Genomic DNA, 23,341 nt, shown 5'->3' with positions numbered 1-23,341 from the left:
AAAAAATAAGACAAATAAATTAAAATGGACCCAATATATGTTATTTTTTTTGTCTCAATTTATGTGATACAAATGAAATTTGAAGAGTCATTGAATATTATATATTATACTTGGGCATAAACTCCCTTACGCACGGGCCCAATAACTATTATTTTTTGTCCTAATGTATGTGACACAGATAAAATATAGTGAGTTATTTAAATTTAATATGATTTTTAAATATTTTAAGTTGTTAATAATGTAATTTATAATATTTTTACGTAATTTGTAAATACTTAATATATATTACTCCACTTGTGTCAATGTATGTAGCATAGATAAAATTTCAAGAGTTAATCAAATGCTGTTAATTGTTAAGATTTACAATACATTTTACGTAGTTTTCAGTAATTTCACATTAAATAATACATATTACTACTTTTGTCTCATTTTATGTGACATTGATAGATTAATTTTAAGAATCAGTCAATTTCTTTTTTTGTGTTTTTTAATAAATATTTTAAGTTGTCAATTATCACGATTTATTGTATTTTATACATAAACTTTAACGATAGATTAATTTCAAGAATCAATCGAAAATTTTTATATGTTTTTTTTTTAAAAATATTTTATGTTGTCAATTATCATGATTTATAGTATTTTTACGCAATTTTTAAATATAAAAAAAAAAATTAAGACAAATAAATTAAAATGGACGCAATATATGTTATTTTTGTTGTCTTAATTTATGTGACACAAATGAAATTTGAAGAGTCATCCAAATTTGCACTCTTTTTTTGAAAATGTTTTAAGTTATTAATTATTGTGATTTATAATATTTTTATGTAACTTTCAAATAACTTCCTAATTTATGTGATATGGATAAAATTACAAAATTAACCCTTTTAAAATGTCTTCTAGATATTTTAAGTTGTTAATTATTATTATTTATAATACCATTTTGGTCATTTTAAAATGATATATATTATTTTTTCTGTCCCAATATATGTGACCTGGATAAAATTTTGAGAGTAAACCTATTTTATGGTAGAATTTTAAATATTAAATATTTTAAGTCATTTGTAAATGATTTATTATATTATATTATTATATATTATATTATATTATATATATATTATATTTATTTTCTATTCTATTCTACTATATTCTACTTTTTCTACTATATATAATAAAAGGGAGTTTATGTATATATTATATTATATATTATATAAAACTCCCTTAGAAAATAAATATATATTATATATATTATATAGTAGAAAAAATGATTTATTATATTATATTATTATATAAGTAGAATTATATTATTATATTATGTATTATATAGGGAGTTTATGATGGGACATTCAAATGTCCCATCATAAACTCACTCTTATATATAAGTAGAAAAAATATAAAGATAATTGGGTTTATGGTATACAAATTATTAATTGAGACACCTATGAGAAATCAACTCAACTATTTTTATTTCAATATACACAAACGTCAATAACAAATTTATATCTTCCAGGTTAAGAAAAAGTTGATCAGAATTGTGATGGATACTCACGGTGGTGGTGAAGGTACTGTACCGACCCAGCCGTGGCGGCCGCCGGAGAAGCTGCCGGAGGTAATTTTCTTTTCCGATTTCAACTTGTATTTGTTTTTTTTTTCCTTCTTTTGTCAATGATTTTTCACTTCTGATAGAGCTTGTTGTATGGGTTTTGCCTAGCCCAGTGTAATTTGCGGGTTATTACACTAGTATATAACATATACTAGTATTTTTTATTTTTAGTCTCTCTCCATATATTTTTGAGTGCCCTAAGCACAAGACTAGAGGCTATAGAGGATTCAAAATTGTCCTTCCAAGTTTAAATCGTAGACACTTTTTTTTTTTTTTTTAAAAAACCCATCCGTCAATGTTCAAGGCTTTGGTCTAGTCCCAAAGAGTGAATTTGTTATGGGTTAGAGGCACTTCATAGGTTCGAACCCTGTTACAATGTAGAGCGCGGACTCATTATTTCTTGAGTTGCTAACTATCTGCCATTGTGGTAATAAAAAAATTGTGTTGGAGGTTCCCACTTTTATACCTGAAATATCCAACATTGTCCCAAAATTTTCCTGGAATTCTAATGTTGTAAGCAATAAAGTTCTATAATATTTGTGTGATTCTCAACTTTTGCTTTATTTGTAGACCTTTAGATTTTACAACTCAGACGAGAAATGCAAATGGAGCTGATTGGCAGGAAGAGGTTTACCAAAAGGTATTGTTTGCAATGGTATTTTAATTTGCGCAAGATTTTGAAATTAAGGAAATTACATATGTGGATTTTGATAAACGGAATGGTTGTAGCATTATAAGAAATAGTTGAATCTTTTGAAATATTTCCTATCCATACCAAGTGTTCAACTAAATTCATGGTCTTACCCTTTCCTGCAAGCCTCTTTATGTATTCCATTTCTTAGAGGAAATAGAAAATCGAGCCTGTTAATAGGTAACTTGTTAGAAATTGGTATATTCTCAATTGAGAAGTACTACTAAAACTACACCTCAATCCCAAGAAAGTTGAGGTTCACTATTTGAAGCCTCACTGCCGATGATCCGCTATTTAAGCCCGTCTTGGTCCAATATGTCAATGACAAAAAATAGTTTCACAAACACTATCATAAATTAGAAGTGAAGTATTGTTTGATAAATTGATTGATTATAGAAAATTAGTTGTTCAAAGTTGTGATCGTATTATCTGAATTCATGAGGTAATATGTATGGAAGTATGGATCAAAGTCTTCATGGCATGTCACCAATTTGCTTTAATTCTCGGCAACTAAAATCTTTAATTGATAGTTTGAAGGATTGACCTGTTCATGCAGCAAGTATATACCTGAATATATGGCTATAAAAGATGTTCTTTGTGTTAAGAAATCACACTCTTGGGAAAATGATTGTGGAGATTTGGGATAGAGGGAGAAGCTTTATGGAGAGGGGTGTTAGCAGATAAATATGGAGAGATGGAGGGGGATGGAGAACAAATGTGATCACGATGCCCTTCGGGTATGGTGTGTGGAGGAATATCATTAATATGAAGGGGGTGGAATGCCTTAAACGATAACATTGGTTTCAAAGTTGGGGAAGGGAGTAAGGTTAGTTTTTGGGGGCAAAAGTAATGTGGAGGATTGGTGCTTAAGGATGAATTCCCAGTATTGTATAGTGTCTTGCAAAGGAAATTGTCTATTCAGCAAGTTAAGGGGGCTTATAGTGATGAGACATTCTAGGTTTACTTCAAAAGCAATGCTAGCAATTGATAGACCCAACGCTTTGAGTTGGGAGTTGGGAAATAACTAAGTGTTCTCGGTTAAGTCCTTCTATGAGAAGCTTCTGGAATCTGGTTAAGGCAGTGTTTTGGACGACAAAAGGTGATAAAAGGCGACAAGGCTCTGTCGAGGTGAATAGCAAGGTGCTCGCCTTTTTGAAGTGCGGCCCAATTAATACCAAAATATTAAAATATTTTTCTGCATATATAAATAATCAAATCTAAATAGCAATAACATATTTGCAAATATTTCAATTCAAAAACTGAAAATAGATAGTACATACTTAGAACTTGAATAAGAAAAAAACAGAACAAAAGTCAAAACAGGTAAAAAAACAGAGGTAGATGTGACTGAAGTCCGAAGAAAAGAAGGAAAAAGAAATCTGAAGAAAAGAAAAGAAGAAGACAGAAGAACAACATATTGGTTGGACTTTGGAGTCGCCAGAAAATTCTGGTCAGTAGCCCGAGAAGTCTAGTCGAAAACCCTAAAATTATCTTTTAACTTTTAAAACCCTAAATTAGTCGCCTTTTTTAAAGAAATTACAAAAGGCGACGCCTTTCTAGCCACGATGTCACCTTTTGAAGCTTGCCTTGCCACAAAGCTAGAAGACGATGACGGGTTGCCTCGCCTCTTCCATTGACAACGAGGTGATCACCTTTTACAAGGAATTTAGATGGTTTGGAGTTTCTGGGGTTATGCCAAGAACCGTCAAGGAATTTATGTTCAACTAGAAGGGTGGAGCTAGGAGAAGAAGAGCGCTACTCCTCTTGCTTTGTTGTGGGTCATTTGGAAAGAGAGGAATAGGAAAGCTTTTGAAGGGGTAGAGATGAGCTTTGCTCTAGGAGTAGTCTCCGATCCCTTATTTTCTTTTGGAGTACCTATGCAGTTCCTGTTTGTATATTGGGTGTATTTTAGAGAGAACCATAATTTGTAGGTTTCTCCTCTTATTGGTATTCACTTTTATATGGCAAAGTTGGCCTTGTTATTATCAATAAAACCTTTTACTTGATCAAAAAATGAAGATGATGTTTTCTGTAAAAAGACATCCGTCCATCTGTATTAGCTGGTATACTTTTTCTATTTTTTTTAAAGATTAATTATAAAAGAAAAATTCGATGCTTCCGTTTGTGAAACTCTGTGGGTAACAACCCCACCCCTTATCCTTCTCTACTTACATCTTCTGCTTGGTTTGCTATCTAGGAATACGTTGAATTACTTTGACTTCTCCAAGAATAAGCATATAACATTAACATGCTCTGTGTACTCCATCCTGTTGTTTTCTTACTTGTGAAGCCAACTATATCGTTGTTATTTCATTGTTGACCTTCGTTTTACTTCGTTGATGACAAAGGTGTAAAGTGAAAAAAGATTTTTAAAAATGATGATTGCCATTAAACTTTATTATATCTCTCAAACTAACTATAAAAAAAGTTCAGTTTCATAAAAAAAAAACTATTTATATAAAAAGTATATTCTAATTCCTCTTGGTTGGGCTGGTCTATGATCGTATTATGTGAGCAGAAATGTATACCAAAGAAGCCAAAGGAAGCAAATCTTATTGCTTCTTTTATCATTTACGTGTTAATCAGTTGTAGTCTTCCTCTTCTACTTCACTTTTAACCTTTTCATCTGGAAGGTTCTTTTGTGAGGACTTTCTAGTTTGTTCTCTACTGCATCGTAAGTTGATCTTATTATCACCTTGCCGCATGGGAATGCATTCTTGACATTTCTGCTGTTGACTTAATGAAAATTTGTAATGCAAATCAGGTCTATGAAGGAGCTGTATTTTTCAAAGCTCAATGATCTATACCAGAAAATGGCTTATAAAGTGCAATAGGTATATCATCAACATCTTGTTCTACTATTATCATTTCTGGAAGCAATTCTACCAGTTGTATGGTGCAGCATGCTGGATTTACTAGATCTTGATATAATTTGAGATGCTAATAGTGCTTTGAAGTCATTCTTCTTATGGGGACATTACTTGCAATCATATATTTCGTCTTCTTCTTGTCCTAAAACCGTTGCCTTTAAAGTGCTTTATCATCATCATCAACAACAACAACATACCTATATAATCCCACAAGTTGGGGGAGTTGGGGAAGGTGGTGGGTATGCAAACCTTATCCCTACCTTGTGAAGGTAGAGAGACTGTTTTCGAAAGACGCTTGTCTCAAATAAAACAATTCTAAGTAGTTATGAAAAGGAAATATAGTAGTGAAGAAGCCACGATAAAAATAATAGAGTAGAATAGTAACAAGAACAAATACTACGATAATTGAAGGAAAGAAAACAACAAGTGGTAATAAAGATTAGTAATAATACTAACGGTGAGAAAAATTAGACAATGCTCAACTACCTACTAGTCTTATACCATGATCTCCGACCTCCATGTCCTTCTATCTAGGGTCATTTTCTTGGTAAGCCACAATTGTGTTATATTCTTTGTAATCATCTCTTCCCAATATTTCTTAGGCCTACCGCTACCTCTCGTTATATCCACCATATTCATATCCAACCTCTCAAACCTTCTTACTGGTGCTTCGGAGCATCTCCTCTTCACATGCCCAAAGCCTCTCAACCTCGCTTTCCTCACGTGTCCACCACGGAGGGCACCCCCCACCTTGTCCCGTATTTTCTCATTTTTGGGTTATATCTCTTCTAGTATGCCCACACATCTAGAGGCAGCAGGAAGAGGTACAATAGTACAGTAGTTCATCCGGTTGCTTTTGCATGATGATTGGTGTTGTAAATGTTTAGTGTACTGAGTTATCAAGTAAAAAAGAAAACTTTTAGTTTAGTAAACGTTTCTCTTTTTTTCTGTAAAATCATCTCTTATGTTTTATTCTAAGATCTCTTTGTGTTTAAGGTTAATAACTCTTGCAATGTATAAATTCCTACCCTTCTTCAAAAGCCATAATTTTTAGGAGGAATCTAGCTCAAACGAAGCTATTGGGAGGCCTTCAGTATTTTTCAAGTAAAAGGAGTAAGTCATTATTCACATCCATCACATATATTGTTTTCATTGTTCTTAATTATTATTATTTTTATACTAAGTAATTGTAGGTGAGAAACCAATAGTCCTCAACTTGTTATGGAAGACTAGGAGACCATGCTTATAAACATCTAAAGTCCAAAGACGGAAGAAACGTAATACTATAAAGAGTTCTCTAGGAAATATAAACAAAACATTTCTATCTTCCTTCATTACATTGGTCTGGCTCTTGGAGAAGTTTACTAAAACTTATCTGGTTGAAAATCCACGATCAGATCATGTGGAAGAAAACGAAGGGAAGATCGAGAACAAAAGATGATACAAATAAGATTACCATGCATCTTTAGTTCTACATGTATATGTTTTGCTATAGGTGGTCCAAGTTAAGAGGGAGGAGAAGAATGGACGCTAAAGATTAGGAGAAACACGTGAGAGGGTTATGTATGTTGAAAAGTTTCACGATGGTTAGGATTATGATTGAAAGTCCACCACTTAGTGCTCCTGGAAAAGAAATAGGATCATTTTAATCCTAAGTCTAAAGACAGTTGACTATTTGAGCCTTTTCTCGCATGTTGAGGAATAGTTGAGAAGAGATTAGAGATAATTGAGGCTTATTTAAGAAGGGCAGACACATTGTTGGCTATTAACAAAAAATGACTTATTCGGTGAAGATACGGAAAGTTAAAGTTTCTCGAGACATTAGCCGTCCAACTAAGTACGTGAACTCATCGTGGACAGGTGATGGTCGAACAAAGAGGAGACAAATTATTTTGGTAGTTATCCTAATTTCATGCAACAATGGTTTATGTTAGTCAAATATAGTGATTAGGGACTAGTTTTAGACGAAATTGATGAAACCCCTAAATTCGATAATCAAACTTTAAAAATTAATCTGATTGTGCTTCAATAAGCAGTGCTTCAAGGATTCTTTTACTTTAAAAAAGAATTTCTTCATTGAACAAACAAGAGAATCTAAAATATAATTTGATTTTTGATAGATAAAAATTGTTTGTTTAAACCTATAAAGTTTCCTTCATTTTCAACACTACATTGACATTACCAATATATTATTTTCATGCATCATCACAAAACCTCAATGGTCATAGATGAAGTGTTTAGGAAAGTGAGCGTTGATTTATCTCGTCAACATAAACTACAAGTACAACAAACCCCGATGTTGTTTTCTTTGTCAAAACACAAAAGCAAGCAAAGTCACTATTATATTTTTTGTCAATGAATATTCACTGAGGTGATTAAGTCACTTCCACCTTATTTAATTTTCTCTATATAGGGATTATGAAAAAGTTTATTGAAACTGCCCCTAAGGCCTAGCTCAAGTGGCAAAAGGTGGAGGATTTGTGGCTTAGGTCGCAGGTTCAAGCCCCACACCATGCAAAGCGAAGCCTGGTAATTAAGTGGAGAAGGGTAGAGGGGTGGGCCCATTATCCACCGAGTTTAGAAGGCTGTGATTGGTTCAAAGGGCGGGTCACAGATGGATTTCTCGGTTATCAAAAAAAAAAAAAAGCTTATTGAAACTTGTAAATGCTTCAAGCATTTTGAATGTTCAAGAATTTTCATATAAATTTTGTCAAGTGACAATATCCTTCATTAAATGTGTGACATCCTGTGATGCCTAGACCGTTGGTCCAATTAGCTTACACTTATTAAGATGCATTATCTTAGTTTTGCGGAGTCTTCCCTTTGATGCCGCACTCGAGTCTTATATACACTACTTTTGGCGAATTTGACGTGCATCCGTTACCATTTTTTAAGAGTCCGAGCAACTTAGTGCATAATGCTCATCAATTCACTTGATAAACATTTCTAATTTTGTCAAGAGACAAAATCCAGTATTAAATGCATGACATCCTCTGATGCCTGGACTAATGGGGTCCAAGAAGCTTACACGTATCAAGATGCATGATACATCATGTAACTTGATAACCATTTCTACGTCAGTATGCTTAAATAGACGTAGAATTTAGTATCACAATCTTTTACAATATTGTGCGCTATATTGTATCAAATATATATCGTCAATGAGATATCATTTTGTAGCAATTCACAATGCGACATAACTTACTGAGATCTCATCACTTTATCATTTACAGGTACATAAAGCTCTCATGAGGTCTCATGAGTCGTAGGCTCTTCAAGAACACATTGCCTCCTTATTATGATCATTTTCTTTTTTCCCTTTCTAAGGATTATTGCAGTTAGAACTGACTGCTTTACCATGCTTTATGCATGTCGTAGATTCTGTCCTTCCGGAACATTTAATATGAGCATTTGCAACTGAAATATGTGTTAATTTTGGGTCAGCATATGCGTCTAGCATTTGACTTGAATTATCTTTTGAATAAGTATCGTACTAATGACGTACATGAAGCTCGCATGAGGTTTCATAAATCGTAGGCTCTTCTAGAGCATATTGCCTTCTTATTATGATCATTTTCTTTTCTCCCTTCCTAAGGATTATTGCAATTGGAACCGACTGGTTTACCATGCTTTATGCATGCCGTAGACTATGTCCTTTTGGGACATTTAAAATGAGTATTTGCAACTGAAATATGAGATTAATTTTGGGTCAGCAAATGCTTCTAGCATTTGATTTGACGTATTTGTTGAATAAGTATACTCGTATGCTCTAGAACCAACCTCTCACACCTCTTCACTAGTGTGTCTATTCACCCCTCTTCACATGTCCAAATCATCTAGTCTCACTTTCCTCAACTTGTCCACCACAAAGGACACTCCCGCATTCATCCGAATATCCTCATATATTGCACGTTAAAAGCTATTAGTTGGAAAATATTTGGTCCCTGACCCTAAACCAATTGAGAGGAGGCAAAATATGTCATAATTTGTTGGTCTGATGCATAAAAGTGTTGTTGTATACACTTATATCATGTCATAAACCAACACACAGTTTTGTTCTCATAAGCAGTGGTTCGACTATTTATCGAAGGTATTCAATGTCAAACTAGCTTGGATATAAAGCAACATTATCGAGATGAATTGTCTTCACTCTTGATTACACAATCTAGAACTATGCTCTTATCTCGATCAAAGAACTTTGTGAATGTCAAACTGCATGTTGATAGTAAACGCACATATGACCATCTTATAGATGCATCTTTTAAGATATCACATGATAGGTGAACATGCTCATATTGACCTTTTATATTTTTCATGAGAACAAACATCAATTTTTTTTTTGAAGAATCTTCTAGTTCTTCAATATATTTTGAATACTTAATATGCACATCTTCGGGTTTCCATAATCATTCATGATTAACATTTAAATATTTTTTATAAAAGCGGCAATTTTTATAATATTGTCACTTCTTTTAGGAAAGTGTATGAATTGTTATTTCCTTCAAGGAAATTAATAGAACATACGTAGAAAGCATTCAACAAGATTTATTTCCTTCCGCCTTAAAATGATATTTTACTAAAGTTATTCAAGATGTTTCTATGTACGACAGGTACATATTGCAATGACTTTCATACCACAAAAATAACATGTATAACCTTAGTTATTTTATCTCTTTAAAAGACAAGTTGTGGTATTTCTTTCATTCATTTTGGGGAATGAAACCAGATTATTTGAATGTTCTTGAAATACAACGTTCATCAATAGCTCATTATTTTTCTCAAGCACAATAAAACATTGCTTCAAAATATTTCTTAGACATTTTTCAAATTATTTTTACTTCAAGAGAATTTTGAAGTTTTACTATTTGAAGAATGTAAGCTCAAAATTTTACCACTTCCAGAGTAAATTTTGATGTTCTACTACTCTGGGAGTAAAGTTCAAAGTTCTACTACTTCAGGAGTTAGTTGCAAAGTATTTACTACTTCAGGGAGTGAATTTTAGGTTTATGCCACGTCCCAAACTACCCGCTAGGCATGATTGACACCAGCACACACCATCGGCCAGGTGAACCCAATTTCCATACTTTAACCATTAATGCACAACATTTGACGAATGAAATAAGTATTCAAACAGTATGATAAATAATTATGAACACTTGGTATCTTAAAATATTAATCTAACACTTTTGCCCAAATCCCACACTAGACCATGGAGCATCAAAAGGATTCCGAAAGGACTCAGAATAAATGTTAATAACTCTTATGAAAGCCTCCACGAACAATGCAACAGTTCACCTCAACAATTGGAATAACTCTAGTGAACTCCTCAACTACTAGCTTCGTCATCACCAATAGTATCTGCATGGACATCCATGTAAGGAGTGGGTTATACATAAATATAACCCACTAAAATCCTCGGGCTTCCCCTTTAAATACCCTTGCAATAAGTGTTAGAAAATACAAACACACTACTAGCACATAAGTAAATTTGCGCAGGAATTATATCAACAATTTTCAAACAATTGTTTATCAAGAATACTATATATCTCAACATAAATTGCACTAAGAACTTGTCATAAAAGGCAGGTAAATCAATTAGTTGACACCATGAGTCAACTACAACATACACAATGCACCAAATATATTGAGAAGCATACACAATGCCTAGCACCCAAAATTTTGAAAATCAAACACCCAAAGCCTTAAGGAATTTATTTTCGTATCATTTTTTGTTTGGATAGCAAGAAATTTGTTCAGTGTTTATCTTTAAGGAAGAAAATGAATAAGCAAAGAAATTATCTAGACGGGAGGAAAAACCATTGGTGCATCAAATTTTTTATGGTGTTAAAGGATATAGTAAGAGAGTAAAAACTCTAAAATTGTGAAGTAGCCTTACATGCTTGTTGAATATGAAGCATTGTTGGCGGTTAAAGTCGGGTGATGGCTAGAGGTTAGATTATTTAGAAGGGTATTTTTAGTAATTTAACTCTTAAGTTGGTATTCCTGCTTTTAATTTAATATAAACAAATATAGATTAGAAAGATGGACATATTAGTATATATATCCATTCTTAGACAAGTATATTTAGATGACAAATAGAATGTATCTATATACATGAAATAATATCTACCATTGTAATATAATGTTGTAAGCAATCAACTTCTTATTTTGTTTTATATCGCTATTCTCAATTTTGTTTTATTTGTAACACCTTTATATTCTTCAGCTCAGATGGGAAATGCAAATGGAGTTGATTGGCTGGAAGAGGTTTACCAAAAGGTATAGTTTGCAATGACACTTTTATTTGCTCAAGAGTTTGAAACTAAGTATATCACAGACAACTCACTGGAAACTGAATTTTTTGCATTGAGTAGTGATGTGGAATTTCTGTTGTTATAACAAGTCGGTTTATCAAATTTCAATTTCCACCAAGTTGTCTGTGATATCCTTAGTTTTCAAAATCTCGAGCATATAAAAATACCATTGCAAACTATACCTTTTGGTAAGCCTCTTCCTGCCAATCAAGTCCATGTGCATTTCTCATATGAGCTGAAGAATATGAAGGTGCTACAAATAAAACAAAATTGACGATAACACAAAATAAAGAAGTAGATTGCTTGAACCCTCAGGGGTTGGCCTGCTGGCAATTGACTTGAGCCTTGGGGTTTGCTCCCTTTCAAGGTCTCAAGTTCGAAACCTACTGGGTACAAACAATTTCTGAGGGCCATCGGACTGGGTAAAACCTGAATTAACCGTGGTGCACTTGCGGGAAACTCCTTGCCGAGGGCCTGTGTACCCTCGGGATTAGTCGAGGCTCAAAGAGACTCGGACACCCGGTGCAAATCAAAAACAAAAAGAAGTAGATTGCTTGCAACATTAAAATATCGAGCAAATTTTGGGATAGTGGTAGATAGTTTTTCAAGTATATAGCTACATTCTAGTTGTCTTCTAAATGTACTTGTCTAAGAATGGGTTTATATACTAATATGTCCATTTTTTTAATCTATATGTATTTAAACTAAAAGAAGGAATCACAAGTTTAATTACTAAAATACCCTTCCGAATCATCTAACCTCAAGCCAACACCCCTTCCTTAACAATTAACAATGCTCCGTATTCAACAAGCATGTAAGGCTACTTCAGAGTTTTAGAGTTATTACATTGCTACATGTTTAGATCCTTTAGCACCATACAAATTTTGATGCACCTATTTTTTTCCCTCCCGTCAAGATAATTTTAATTAGTTTCTTAATGATAAACAACATATTTCTTGCTATCCCAACAAAGAATGATATGAAAACTTAATGTCATGGCTGTCATCTATCTACAAATAATTGCATGACTAACTTGGTTGCCCTACTGTGAAAAGTTTAACGACAACATAAACTTTTCAGCAATCAAAAAAAGGTGGTAAAGAACTAAAACGTTTGGTTAAGTAATATAATAAATCTAGCTTTCAGATGGTTGTCCTCTTCAACATTACAAGTAATCAGTTTACTTAACCATCCAATTCAATATTTTAGTTATTTTTCAAGCCAAAATAGTTTATCCTTGTGAGTAAGTTGAATCTCATGCTCGTTAAACCACAAGAGAAGTAGAATGCATCCCAACTTAACAAGCATGAGATTAAACTTACTCATAAGGAAAAATTGTTTTTGCTTGAGAAGCACATAAGTTTCTTTCTTAGTGGAAAATGACAGCATAGGCTTACTTCTCCATTGCATGAGCAACTTTCATGCATACTGCAAGTCAGGTAGGCAGTATACACTTGTTTTGATAGTTCAATTGTTTTTCTGCTTGTGCTAAAATACATCTACATTTCCATTAATTGTTTGTACCGAACCTTGTCATGCAGCATTCTGAAATTAAGAGGAGTGTTTTTTTCGTGGGGGGTGGGGCATTCATAACTTTGAACTTGTGATAATCAGCAAGTGATGTATGATTTCTCTTGTTTCTTTTTCTTTATTCTAAGATCTCATGTGTTCAAATAAGATGGTATAAAGATTGAAGATTAGAGTAGAAGGTTAGTAAGCAGTTGATTATTGTCGTATGATTCGAGTTTTGTCTTGTTTCTTTTTTCTCTGATGTGTATTAGTATATGCTGCTACATGTTTTGTGTATATTGCTATTTCTTGTCTCTTTTTTCTTTCTTTCCTGCATTGGTTCTATTTTTCTTGAGCTGAGGGTCTATCATAAACGACTTCTCTACCACGCAAAGATAGAGATAAGGTCTGCGTATATTCTACCCTCCCAGATCCCACTTGTGGGATAACATGGGGTTTATTGTTGTCGATCTCTTTGGTTTTGTTCTAAGATTTTCTCAGTGTAAAGTTAATGATCTCTTGCTATTTTACTCTTTAGTTACAAATTATGTCTTGCACGTAATATCCTATGCAAGCACCAAATACACATGCACGCCAATTGCTTACCATAGATCCTGTGGGTAACGTATGGAATAGTTTTGGTAGTGATAGTTAAGGTTCTAATTTTGATGGATTGAAATCTGGTACTAAACATGATGAATGTTTAGCATATGCAAGATCGGATTTACATGGAAGAGGTATGGGCTCACATGAACCCCTCGCTATACTCATGCACTCCTCGCAAGACTATGTAAAGTACACATGAACCCATGCAACCCTCCTTAGATCATGTAAAGTACTGGTGAACCCATACACTCCTCCCCAGATTATGTGAAGTACTACAATTATTTTGATAAATTACTTAAATTTTATGGGGGGAACTCGGCTAAAATTTGAAATATTATCTCCAAAAAAGTTAATGTTTGAATCTTTAGCAACATTTTTACAAACAATGGTCACACTTCTCTCAATATTTATATGGTTTTTTTTGTCTTTCTTCAATTCTTTTCTTTGATTTGTAAAGTGTGTTTCCCTAAATAATGAACTATTTTAATCAATTTCTAATATCAAAATTTGTTATACTATTTTTCTGTGATGATAATATTAATTATAGTTTACTTGTCAAGTCGTTGTCTTGGCAAAATATTATAGCATTAAACCTAACGATAATATTTTCTGGATAGAAGGTGGCAACCCTAATTAATTGACTATGAAGGTGCCTCTTAGCTACATCAACGCTCAAATTTCTTAATCGTTATTGCCCAGGCTTCAATGATCAACCCCCGACACATTTTGGGTGTTTTGAAATCTTGGGTACACCCTTTGAGCACATGTTGAGGAATAATTAGAGAACATTGAGACCCATTCGAATGAGGTAGATACATTGTTGGCCAGGGGTGAAGCCAGGTAATACTGAGGGGTTCACCTGAACTCTCTTCGGCAAAAACTTACATTGTTTATACATGCTTAATATTATTTTTTATGTATATATGATAGATGTTAAACCTCCTTTGACTTCTTCATGTGTTCACTTATTCATATTTTGAACCCTCTAAGTGAAAATTTTGGCCCTACCCCTGTTGTTGGCTAAGATCCTATCAGAACTCTTGAGATAGTTATGACTTGCAAAAATTTTAATCTATCAAGTCACAAAATTCATTTATCTTTTGTTTTGTTCTAAGATCTCATGTGTTTAAAATTAATAATTTTTTGCAACTTGTAAATCTTTTCAGTTACTAATGATATCTCAAATTTTCAAATGAACTCTCTCCTTAAGGACTAAAATAGTTATTATCCCTTCTTTGTTTTATAATAATTTAAGAATGGATTTTTTTTAAAAAAGAGTTTAATTGTCTTTAATTTGCCCTCATAATAAGTTATGAACTCATTATATAGGCTAATTTCTTTTGTGATCACACAATCAACATGATGTTGTAGGTGAAATGATAACCGTTGATTATTTTTTTATTATAAACTAGAGTTGAACAACTTTTCAAAACAATTATCATTAGTTGAGTGACCTTTATGTTACAAAACAAAGTTGAATGACTTTCCTATTTTATAAAATAAAATTGAGTAACTTTTTGAGATAATTATCATTAGTTGAGTGAACTTTGTCTTACAAAATAAAGTTGAGTGAGTTTGTGGGATAAAAATTATTACTTGAGAGATCCTACCAAAAATTAACTCTATATTATATAAATAGATTCTAGGGCTCACATTAGGGGAAAAAGTTTATCAAAATTGAGATGAATACTGATACTCAAGATTGTAAGAGTACCGCCCCAGCCATGGCTGCCACCGGAGTTTCGACCGTAGAATGGTCAACAAGATGTAAATTCCTTTTTCCGATTGTAACCTCTACTTGTTTTTTTGTTTTCTTTTTTCAATGATTATACACTACTACTACTACATATTCGTAGAATTGCAAGGAATCTCCCATTGGGAGTCTCAGGTTTGAAATCTTCCTATATGCTTTCTCATCGGGGATTGTCTAGTATGGTTTATTTCTCCTATGTGGTTTGTGGGCTAGTTTTACTCTGTGAACCCTAAGAAGAGTAGTGATTGTGGGTTCCCTTGTCATAAATAAACAAGTAAAGGAAATGATGATGGGTAGAGGGTGGACCCATTATTTGATGAGTTTCTAACTCTGCGCCATTGACCTTAGGGATTTCTTGGCTATAAAAAGGGTAAAAATAGTGAACAACAACAATGACATAGATGCTTTTATTTTATTGGACCACTATCAATTCTTTATTCATCGAAAGAGTACAACAACATACTTAGTGGTCATTTCGTTGGGAGGGATAAGTTATCTCACATGTATATGGGATAACTTATCCCATCACTATAGTATAAATGGCGGGATAAATAATCTCATGACTACTTAATACCTCCAACCAAACGCAGGATAAAATAATCCTACATTTTATCTAGGATTATCATACTTTATACCTCTCACCAAACAACTCCTTAGTGTAATCCTACTAGTGGTGTCTGGGGAGGGGCGTAGCCACATACAATGAGGGGTAGCTAGTTACTGTATATGTAAAAAATTATACGAAGTATATAAGTTACAAATTATTTTTCGGCAGATATGTTAATTTTCGGCACCGATTGTAGAATGTATGCAGTCCTTACCCTAGCTTTGTGGGGTAGATAGACCCTTGGCTAAAAAAATGGTATAGATTTGTTAAAATTAATTGTAATTACAATATTATCCAACATAGAGTGCACTTATGAATGGTAATAAAAAAAAATTATGTTGGAGGGAGTTAAAATGTTTTAGACAAGTACATTTCAAGGGAAGTTAAAATGTATTCACATACCTGAAATATTAAACACACTCTCAAAATTTGCCTGAATTTTTGATGATGTAAGCAATCAAGTTCTTTAATATTTGTGCTATACTCAATTTTGTTTTGTTTGTAGCACCTTTAGATTCTACAGTTCAAACGGGAAATGCAAATGGAGGTGACTGGCAGGAAAAGGTTTACGAAAAGGTATTGTTTGCAATAGTATTTTTTTCTACACAAGATTTTGAGAACTGTGGAAATTTGACATGTGGATTTTGATACACTGGCTGGTTATGACATTATAAGAAATAGCTGAATATTTGACATATTTCCTATGATTATAGAGTAACAAAGGAGGTTTATCATACCAAGTGTTTAGTTAAATTCATGATCGTACCCCTCCCCGCAAGGTGTTAGAAACTGGTATACTGTCAGTTGAGGAGTACTACTGCAACTACATCTCAATCCCAAGCAAGTTGAGGTTGCCTATATGAATCCTCACTGTAGATGATGCCTTGTTTAAGCTTGTCTTGGTTCAATATTCTCAACAACAAAAAATAAGTTTCAGAAGCAATGGAATAATTGAGAAGTGAAGTATTATTTGATAATTAACTGATAATGGAAAAATAGTTGTTGAATGTTGTGATCGTATTATCTAATAGTTCACGAGGTAATATGTATATATTAGATCGTGTCATAGTCTTCATGGCATGTCACCAACTTGCTTTATTTCCTGGCAACTAAAATCTTTAATTGCTACTTTGAGAGATAAACCTATTGGTGCAAGAAGTATATACCTGAATATATGGCTATAAAAAGATGCTCTCTGTGAAAAGACATTTGTTCATCTGAATTCGCTGGCATACTTTTTCTGTTCTTTAATTTATTTTTTTTTATAATAGAGAATTCAATGCCTCTATCTTCGAAACTTGGTGGGTAATAGGTCTGTCCCTCTATCCTTCTCTACTTACATCCCCGATTTGGCTTACTAGCTAGGTGGTAAAAGTTGGAATACTTTGACTTCACTAAGAATAAACATATAACACTAACATATGCTCTGTAGACTGCATTCCGTCGTTTTTCACTTGTGATGCCAACTACTTAGTTATTATTTCATTGTTTTACTTCATTGATGGTAAAGGTGAAAAGTGGGGGGAAAATGATGATTGGCATTAAACTTTATTATATCTCCCAACCTAACTTTTAAAAAGTATAGTCTAATTACAAAAGTTTGTATTCTTGATGTGAGCACCAAGAAGCTAAAGGAAGCAAAGCTCAGTTACTTATTTTAATAACATTTACATGTTAATCAGTTGTAGTATTCCTCTTCTACTTCACTTTAAACCTTTTTATTTGGAAGGTTCTTTTGTGAGGATTTTATAGTTTGTTCTCTACTGCATCGTAAGTTGATCTAATTATCACCTAACCACATGGGAATGTGTTCTTGACATTTCTGCAGTTGACTTAATGAAAATTTGTAATGCAGATTAAGTCTATGAAGGAAATGTATGTTTCAAAGCTCTATCATCTATACCAGAAAATTGCTTATGAACTGCAACTGGTATGCCATGAACATCCCTCTTAAGTGCTTCATAATAGTGCAAAATTTTGGTAGACTCCCTGGCAAGTTTTGTCAGCATGCACCAATGTGTAATGCATTTTGTAGTCTATTGGTTATTGGAAACTCCTCTAATCTCTTTGCATGTTTCTCACACCTATTATAACTCCTTCTTACATATATTCTCTGGCATTTATATTTGATAAAAACAACTTGATTTGCCCAACGTAATCCTAGAATATTATCTTATTGGGAATTGATGCAGAAACCTCAAAACTCTAAATTCACATTTTTGCTTCTTTGGTTGATTTTCTGTTAAGTATTCTCATAGTGGGAATATGTTATAGTGTAGTTAACTCCCTTTCATTTCTAGCATCAGCATCATTTGTTTGTGTTGAAGCATTGTGAATGACTGTGAAATCGAGGTGATGGTGGACACCATAAAGGGAGTTATTTACACATATCTAGGTAGACATTGCAGTGTAGATGTCATTTTATGTTAGTTTGTTTTCCTTTTGGCGAAGGAATCAAGGCCTCCCAAGTTCATCGGGCAAGGGCTTGATTTATCTGAATTTAAAGAGCACTTGAGTCAACATTTTGCTGAATTTCGGGAACCTTGCGAGCTATGTTATTTGTCTTTTTATGCCATTTCTTGAATTTTCCTCCATTTTTCTTTGCCGTGGGAGGTACTTGAAGCATGTATTTCAGAAGTTTGCAAAGAGTAAGAAAGAGGACTGTGACTAAACTGATTTTTGTTTCCGATTTGATGCAGGACTCTCGTCATCAGCGTTGTACAAATGAGCAAATTGAAAAGCTCAAGCTGTACAAGATAGCATTGGAACGCATTTTGTGTTTCTTGGGGCTTAGCAAGCATGAAATTCAACCTGCTCACAAGGAGAAACTGCTTTCGGTTGAGAAGCTCATAAATTTCTTTTTTAGTTCCTCTCAGCGGCGAAAGCCTACTTCTTCTCCAGTGCAGGAGCTACTTCGTCAGTCTTCCATGCTGCTTCAGCAACCACAATCACTTGATGGTCAAACTAATCCATCGATGCAACCCGTACACGGCCCATGGAAGGTAATGTGACAAAACAATTTGATCAACTTGCAACATATTTGTTTGGATAATTCACTACTACTTCTACTTCATATTCGTAGAATTGCAGGGGATTTCCCATTGGGGGTCTCGGGTTTAAGATGTTCATGTATGCTTTCTTAATTGGGCTCGTCGCACAAGGATTGTTTAGTGAGGGTTTACCTCTCCTATGTGGTTTGTTGACGAGGTTTACTTTGTGTGAACCCTAAGGCTAGCGAATGCGGATTCCCTGGTCATCAAAAAGTTTTAAAAAATGAGGAAGCCCACAAGGTCTTGATCTAGTGGTAAGAGAGAATTTGTGATGTATGGGTTAGAGGGGTGTCACCGGTTCAAACCTGTTATAGTCTAAAACCGTTATTTAAGTGAATGGAGAAGGGTAGAGTGTGGACCCATTATCAGTCGATTTTCTAACTCTGCCATTCGCCTCGGGGGATTTTCAGCTATAAAAAAGGGTAAAAAATATTGAACAACAACATACTTGGTATAATCATACTGGTGGGGTTTGGGGAGGGAAAGATGTTTGCATACCTTACCCTACCTTTGTGGGGGTAGATAGACCGCTCAAAAGAAGTGTATTAATTCGTAAAATTAATTGTAATTACAAAATTATCCAAACACAAAGTGAACGTATGAGTGGCAATCAAAATTTTGTGTTGGAGGTTTGTACTTTTTAATAGTATAGATTAAAAGATTGAAATATTAATATATAACCAAATACCCAATCAATACCCTAGTGTAAAGTGGGAAATTTAGCCTTCTTAGACAAGTACATTTGGCAGGAAGTTAAAATATATTAATATACCTGAAATGTCTAGCACTACCCCAAAATTTGCCTGAAATTTTTATGTTGCAAGCAACCAACTTCTGTAATATTTGTGTTATGCTCAATTTTTGTTTTATTTGTAGCACTTTTCGATTCTACAATTCCGACGGGAAATGCAAATGGGGTTGATTGGCACTTGGCAGGAAGAGGTTTACCAGAAGGTATGTTTGCAATGGTATTTTAGTTGGACAAGATTTTGGAAACTGTGGAATTACATAAACTGGCTGGTTATAACATTATAAGAAATAGTTGTATGTTTTGAAATATTTCCTATGATTATAGAGTAATAGAAGAGGTTTACCATACCAACTATTCAGCTAAATTCATGGTCGTACCCCTCCCCCGCAAGGTGCTTTATATATTCCATGTTTTAGAAAAAACAGAAATTGAGCATGTTACCTGGATAACTTGTTAGAAATTGGTATATTCTCAATTTAGAAGCACTACTACAACTACAATCCTAAGCAAGTTGAGGTCGATTATATGAATCCTCATCGTCAATGGTGCACTGTTTGAGCTTGTCTTCGTCCAATATTGTTAACGACAAAACATTAGTTTCACAAGCACTGGCATAATTGAGAAGTCAAGTACTCTTTGATAAATTAATTGATTACAGAAAACTAGATGTTGAATACTAAGATTATATCGTCTTAATTCAAGAGGTAATATGTCTATAAGTTTGGATTAAAGTCTTCTTAGTATGTCACCAATTTGTGTTACTAGCTAGGAATAAGTTGGAATACTTTGACTTCTCCAAGAATGAACATGTAACACTAACATGCTTTGTATACTCCATTCCCGTCATTTTTCACTTGCGAAGGGTGTAAAGTTCAAAATTTTTAGAAAATGATGATTTCCATTAATCCATATTATATTCTCCAAATCCAACTTTACAAAAGTATATTCTAATTCCTCCTGGTTGGCTGGTCTATGATCACATTATGGAAGCAAAGCTCAGTTACTTATTTTAATAACTTTTACATGTTAATCAGTTGTAGTATTCCTCTTCTACTTCACTTTAAACCTTTTTATCTGGAAGGTTCTTTTGTGAGGATTTTATAGTTTGTTCTCTACTGCATCGTAAGTTGATCTAATTATCACCTAACCACATGGGAATGTGTTCTTGACATTTCTGCAATTGACTTAATGAAAATTTGTAATGCAGATCAAGTCTATGAAGGAAATGTATTATTCAAAGCTCTATCGTCTATACCAGAAAATTGCTTATGAACTGCAACAGGTATGTCATCAATATCCCTCTAAGTGCTTCATAATAGTTCAAAATTTTGGTAGACTCCTAGCAAGTTTTGTCAACATGCACCAAGGTGTAATGCATATTGTAGTCTATTGGTTATTGGAAACTCCTCTTATCTCTTTGCATGTTTCTCACACCTATTATAGCTCCTTCTTACATATATTCTCTGGCATTTATATTTGATAAAAACAACTTGATTTTGCCAAACGTAATCCTAGAATATTGTCAAACTGGGAAATGATGCAGAAACTCAAAACTCTAAATTCACATTTTTGCTTCTGTGGTTGATTTTCTGTTATCGTGAGAAACAGTACTCGCATAGTGGGAATATGTTATAGTGTAGTTAACTCCTTTTCATTTCTAGCATCTGCATCATTTGTTTGTGTTGAAACATTGTGAATGATTGTGAAGTCGAGGTGGAAACCATAAAAGAGTTATTTTCACATATCTAGGTGGACACTGCAGTGTAGATGTCATTTTTATGTTAGTTTGTTTTCCTTTCGGGGAAGGAATTAAGGCCTCCCAAGTTCATTGGGTAAGGGCTTGATTTATCTGAATTTAAAGAGCACTTGAGTCAACATTCTGCTGAATTTCGGGAACCTTGTGAGCTATGTTGTTTATCTCTTTATGCTATTTCTTGAATTTTTCTGCCTTTTTCTTTGCTGTGGGAGGCACTTGAAGCATGTATTTCATAAGTTTGCAGAGGGAAAGAAACAGGACTATCACTAAACTGATTTTTTTTTCTGATTTCAAGCAGAACTCTCTTCATCAGCGTCGTACAAATGAGCAAATTGAAAAGCTATGTGCAAGATAACGTTGGAACGCATTATGCTTTTCTTGCAGCTTAACAAGCATTATATTCAACTTGCTCACAAGGAGAAACTGCTTTTGGTTGATGAGTAGCACATAAATTTCTTTGTCCCTATCAGCCACCAAAGCCTACTTCTTCTCCAGTGCAGGAGCAACTTCCTCAGTCTTCCATGCAGCTTCAGCTACCACAATCACTTGATGGTCAAACTAATCCATCGATGCAACCCGTACAGGCAAAACTCGGTTCCCTACAGCAAAATTTAAACGCCCTGCAACAGTCATTTCCTCAGAAGCTCAAGCAGCAAACTGTTGCAGAGCCAGCAATTAAGAGAGCAGTCCCACCATTGGCAGATGCAGCAGCAACTCTTTCAAAGACAGAAGTTAATGTAACAGCAGCAAGCAAAGCAACAGTAGACCATGCTATTGCCAACCCACCAGATGTCACAGCTTCAACAGTCTTCGATCCAGCTTCAGCAACCACAATCCCTTGATGGTTGAAAGTAATCCACAGATGCAATAAAACAATATTACTGACTTGCAACATGATTGTTTGGATTATTCAATTGTTTATGTTTCGTGTACTCGTGAACTCATGCCTTCCCTAGATTATGTGAAGTATTGCAATTATTAGGGATAAGGCACAAGTACCCCCCTAGACTATGACCGAAATTCCAGAGACACACCTTAACTAAACTAAGGTTCTATTACCCCCTTGAACTTATTTTTTTTGTAATTTTGTACACCTTTTGTCTTACGTGGCACACTCCATGACTCCACGCAATTGAGGCGCGTGAGAGATATAAGCCAAAAAGGTGCACAAAATTAAAAAAAAATGGGTTCAGGGGGGTAATAGGACCTTACTTTAGTTAAGGTGTGTCTCTGGGATTTCGGTCATAGTCTAGGGGGTACTTGTACATTTTCCCCAATTATTATGATAAATTACTTAAATTTCAAGGGGGAACCCAGGCTAAAATTTGAAATATCCATCTCCATATTTTTCTCTGCTTGGATCTTTAGCAACACTTACAAGCAAAGGTCACAATTCTTCTAAAAAAATTTATGGTCTCTTTTTTTTCTGCAATTCGTTTCTTTGATTGGTATGTTTCCTTCAATAAAGATACTATTTAATTGGTTTTCAAGTATAAAAGTTCATTATACTATTTTGATGATAATATTAACTATAGTTTACTTGTCAATTTGTTGTCGTAGCAAAGTTTTATAGCATTAAACCTAACAATGGTACAGTGTATTCATCATTTTGAAATCTTCTATACATCTCTAAGCACAAAAAACCGAATAAATAAAAAGAATACATCACATGCATGTAGATGAATGTTACTTTATACAAAGAATTGCTCTTTCTTCTATACAATCGAGTAACCAAGAAAGAATTGTACATCGATTTGTGTACCGTCCTTCAATTGAAAATAAATAAATAAAAATTAAACGAAAAGTTATAATATTACATGTTGACTTTGTTTTT

At 33.8% G+C, this 23,341-nt stretch overlaps 1 protein-coding gene and 1 pseudogene across 3 annotated transcripts in view; both read left to right on the top strand.

Annotated features, from left to right (window-relative positions):
* Positions 1-6,936: 6,936 nt before the first annotated feature.
* On the top strand, positions 6,937-22,422 carry LOC125856210 (mediator of RNA polymerase II transcription subunit 15a-like; annotated as a pseudogene).
* LOC125854978 (mediator of RNA polymerase II transcription subunit 15a) overlaps positions 15,353-23,341 on the top strand; it is a 162,868-nt gene continuing 154,879 nt past the window's right edge. For all 3 annotated transcript variants that reach the window (XM_049534607.1, XM_049534605.1, XM_049534604.1), the window contains exon 1: positions 15,353-15,357. The gene's annotated coding sequence lies outside the window, so the exon portion shown is untranslated. The remainder of the gene's footprint in view (positions 15,358-23,341) is intronic.

Source organism: Solanum stenotomum, chromosome 2 (genome assembly GCF_019186545.1).
Source record: "Solanum stenotomum isolate F172 chromosome 2, ASM1918654v1, whole genome shotgun sequence".
NCBI lineage: Eukaryota > Viridiplantae > Streptophyta > Magnoliopsida > Solanales > Solanaceae > Solanum > Solanum stenotomum.
Note: the sequence above shows the minus strand (reverse complement) of the source record. Positions and strands in the feature narration are given on the sequence as shown.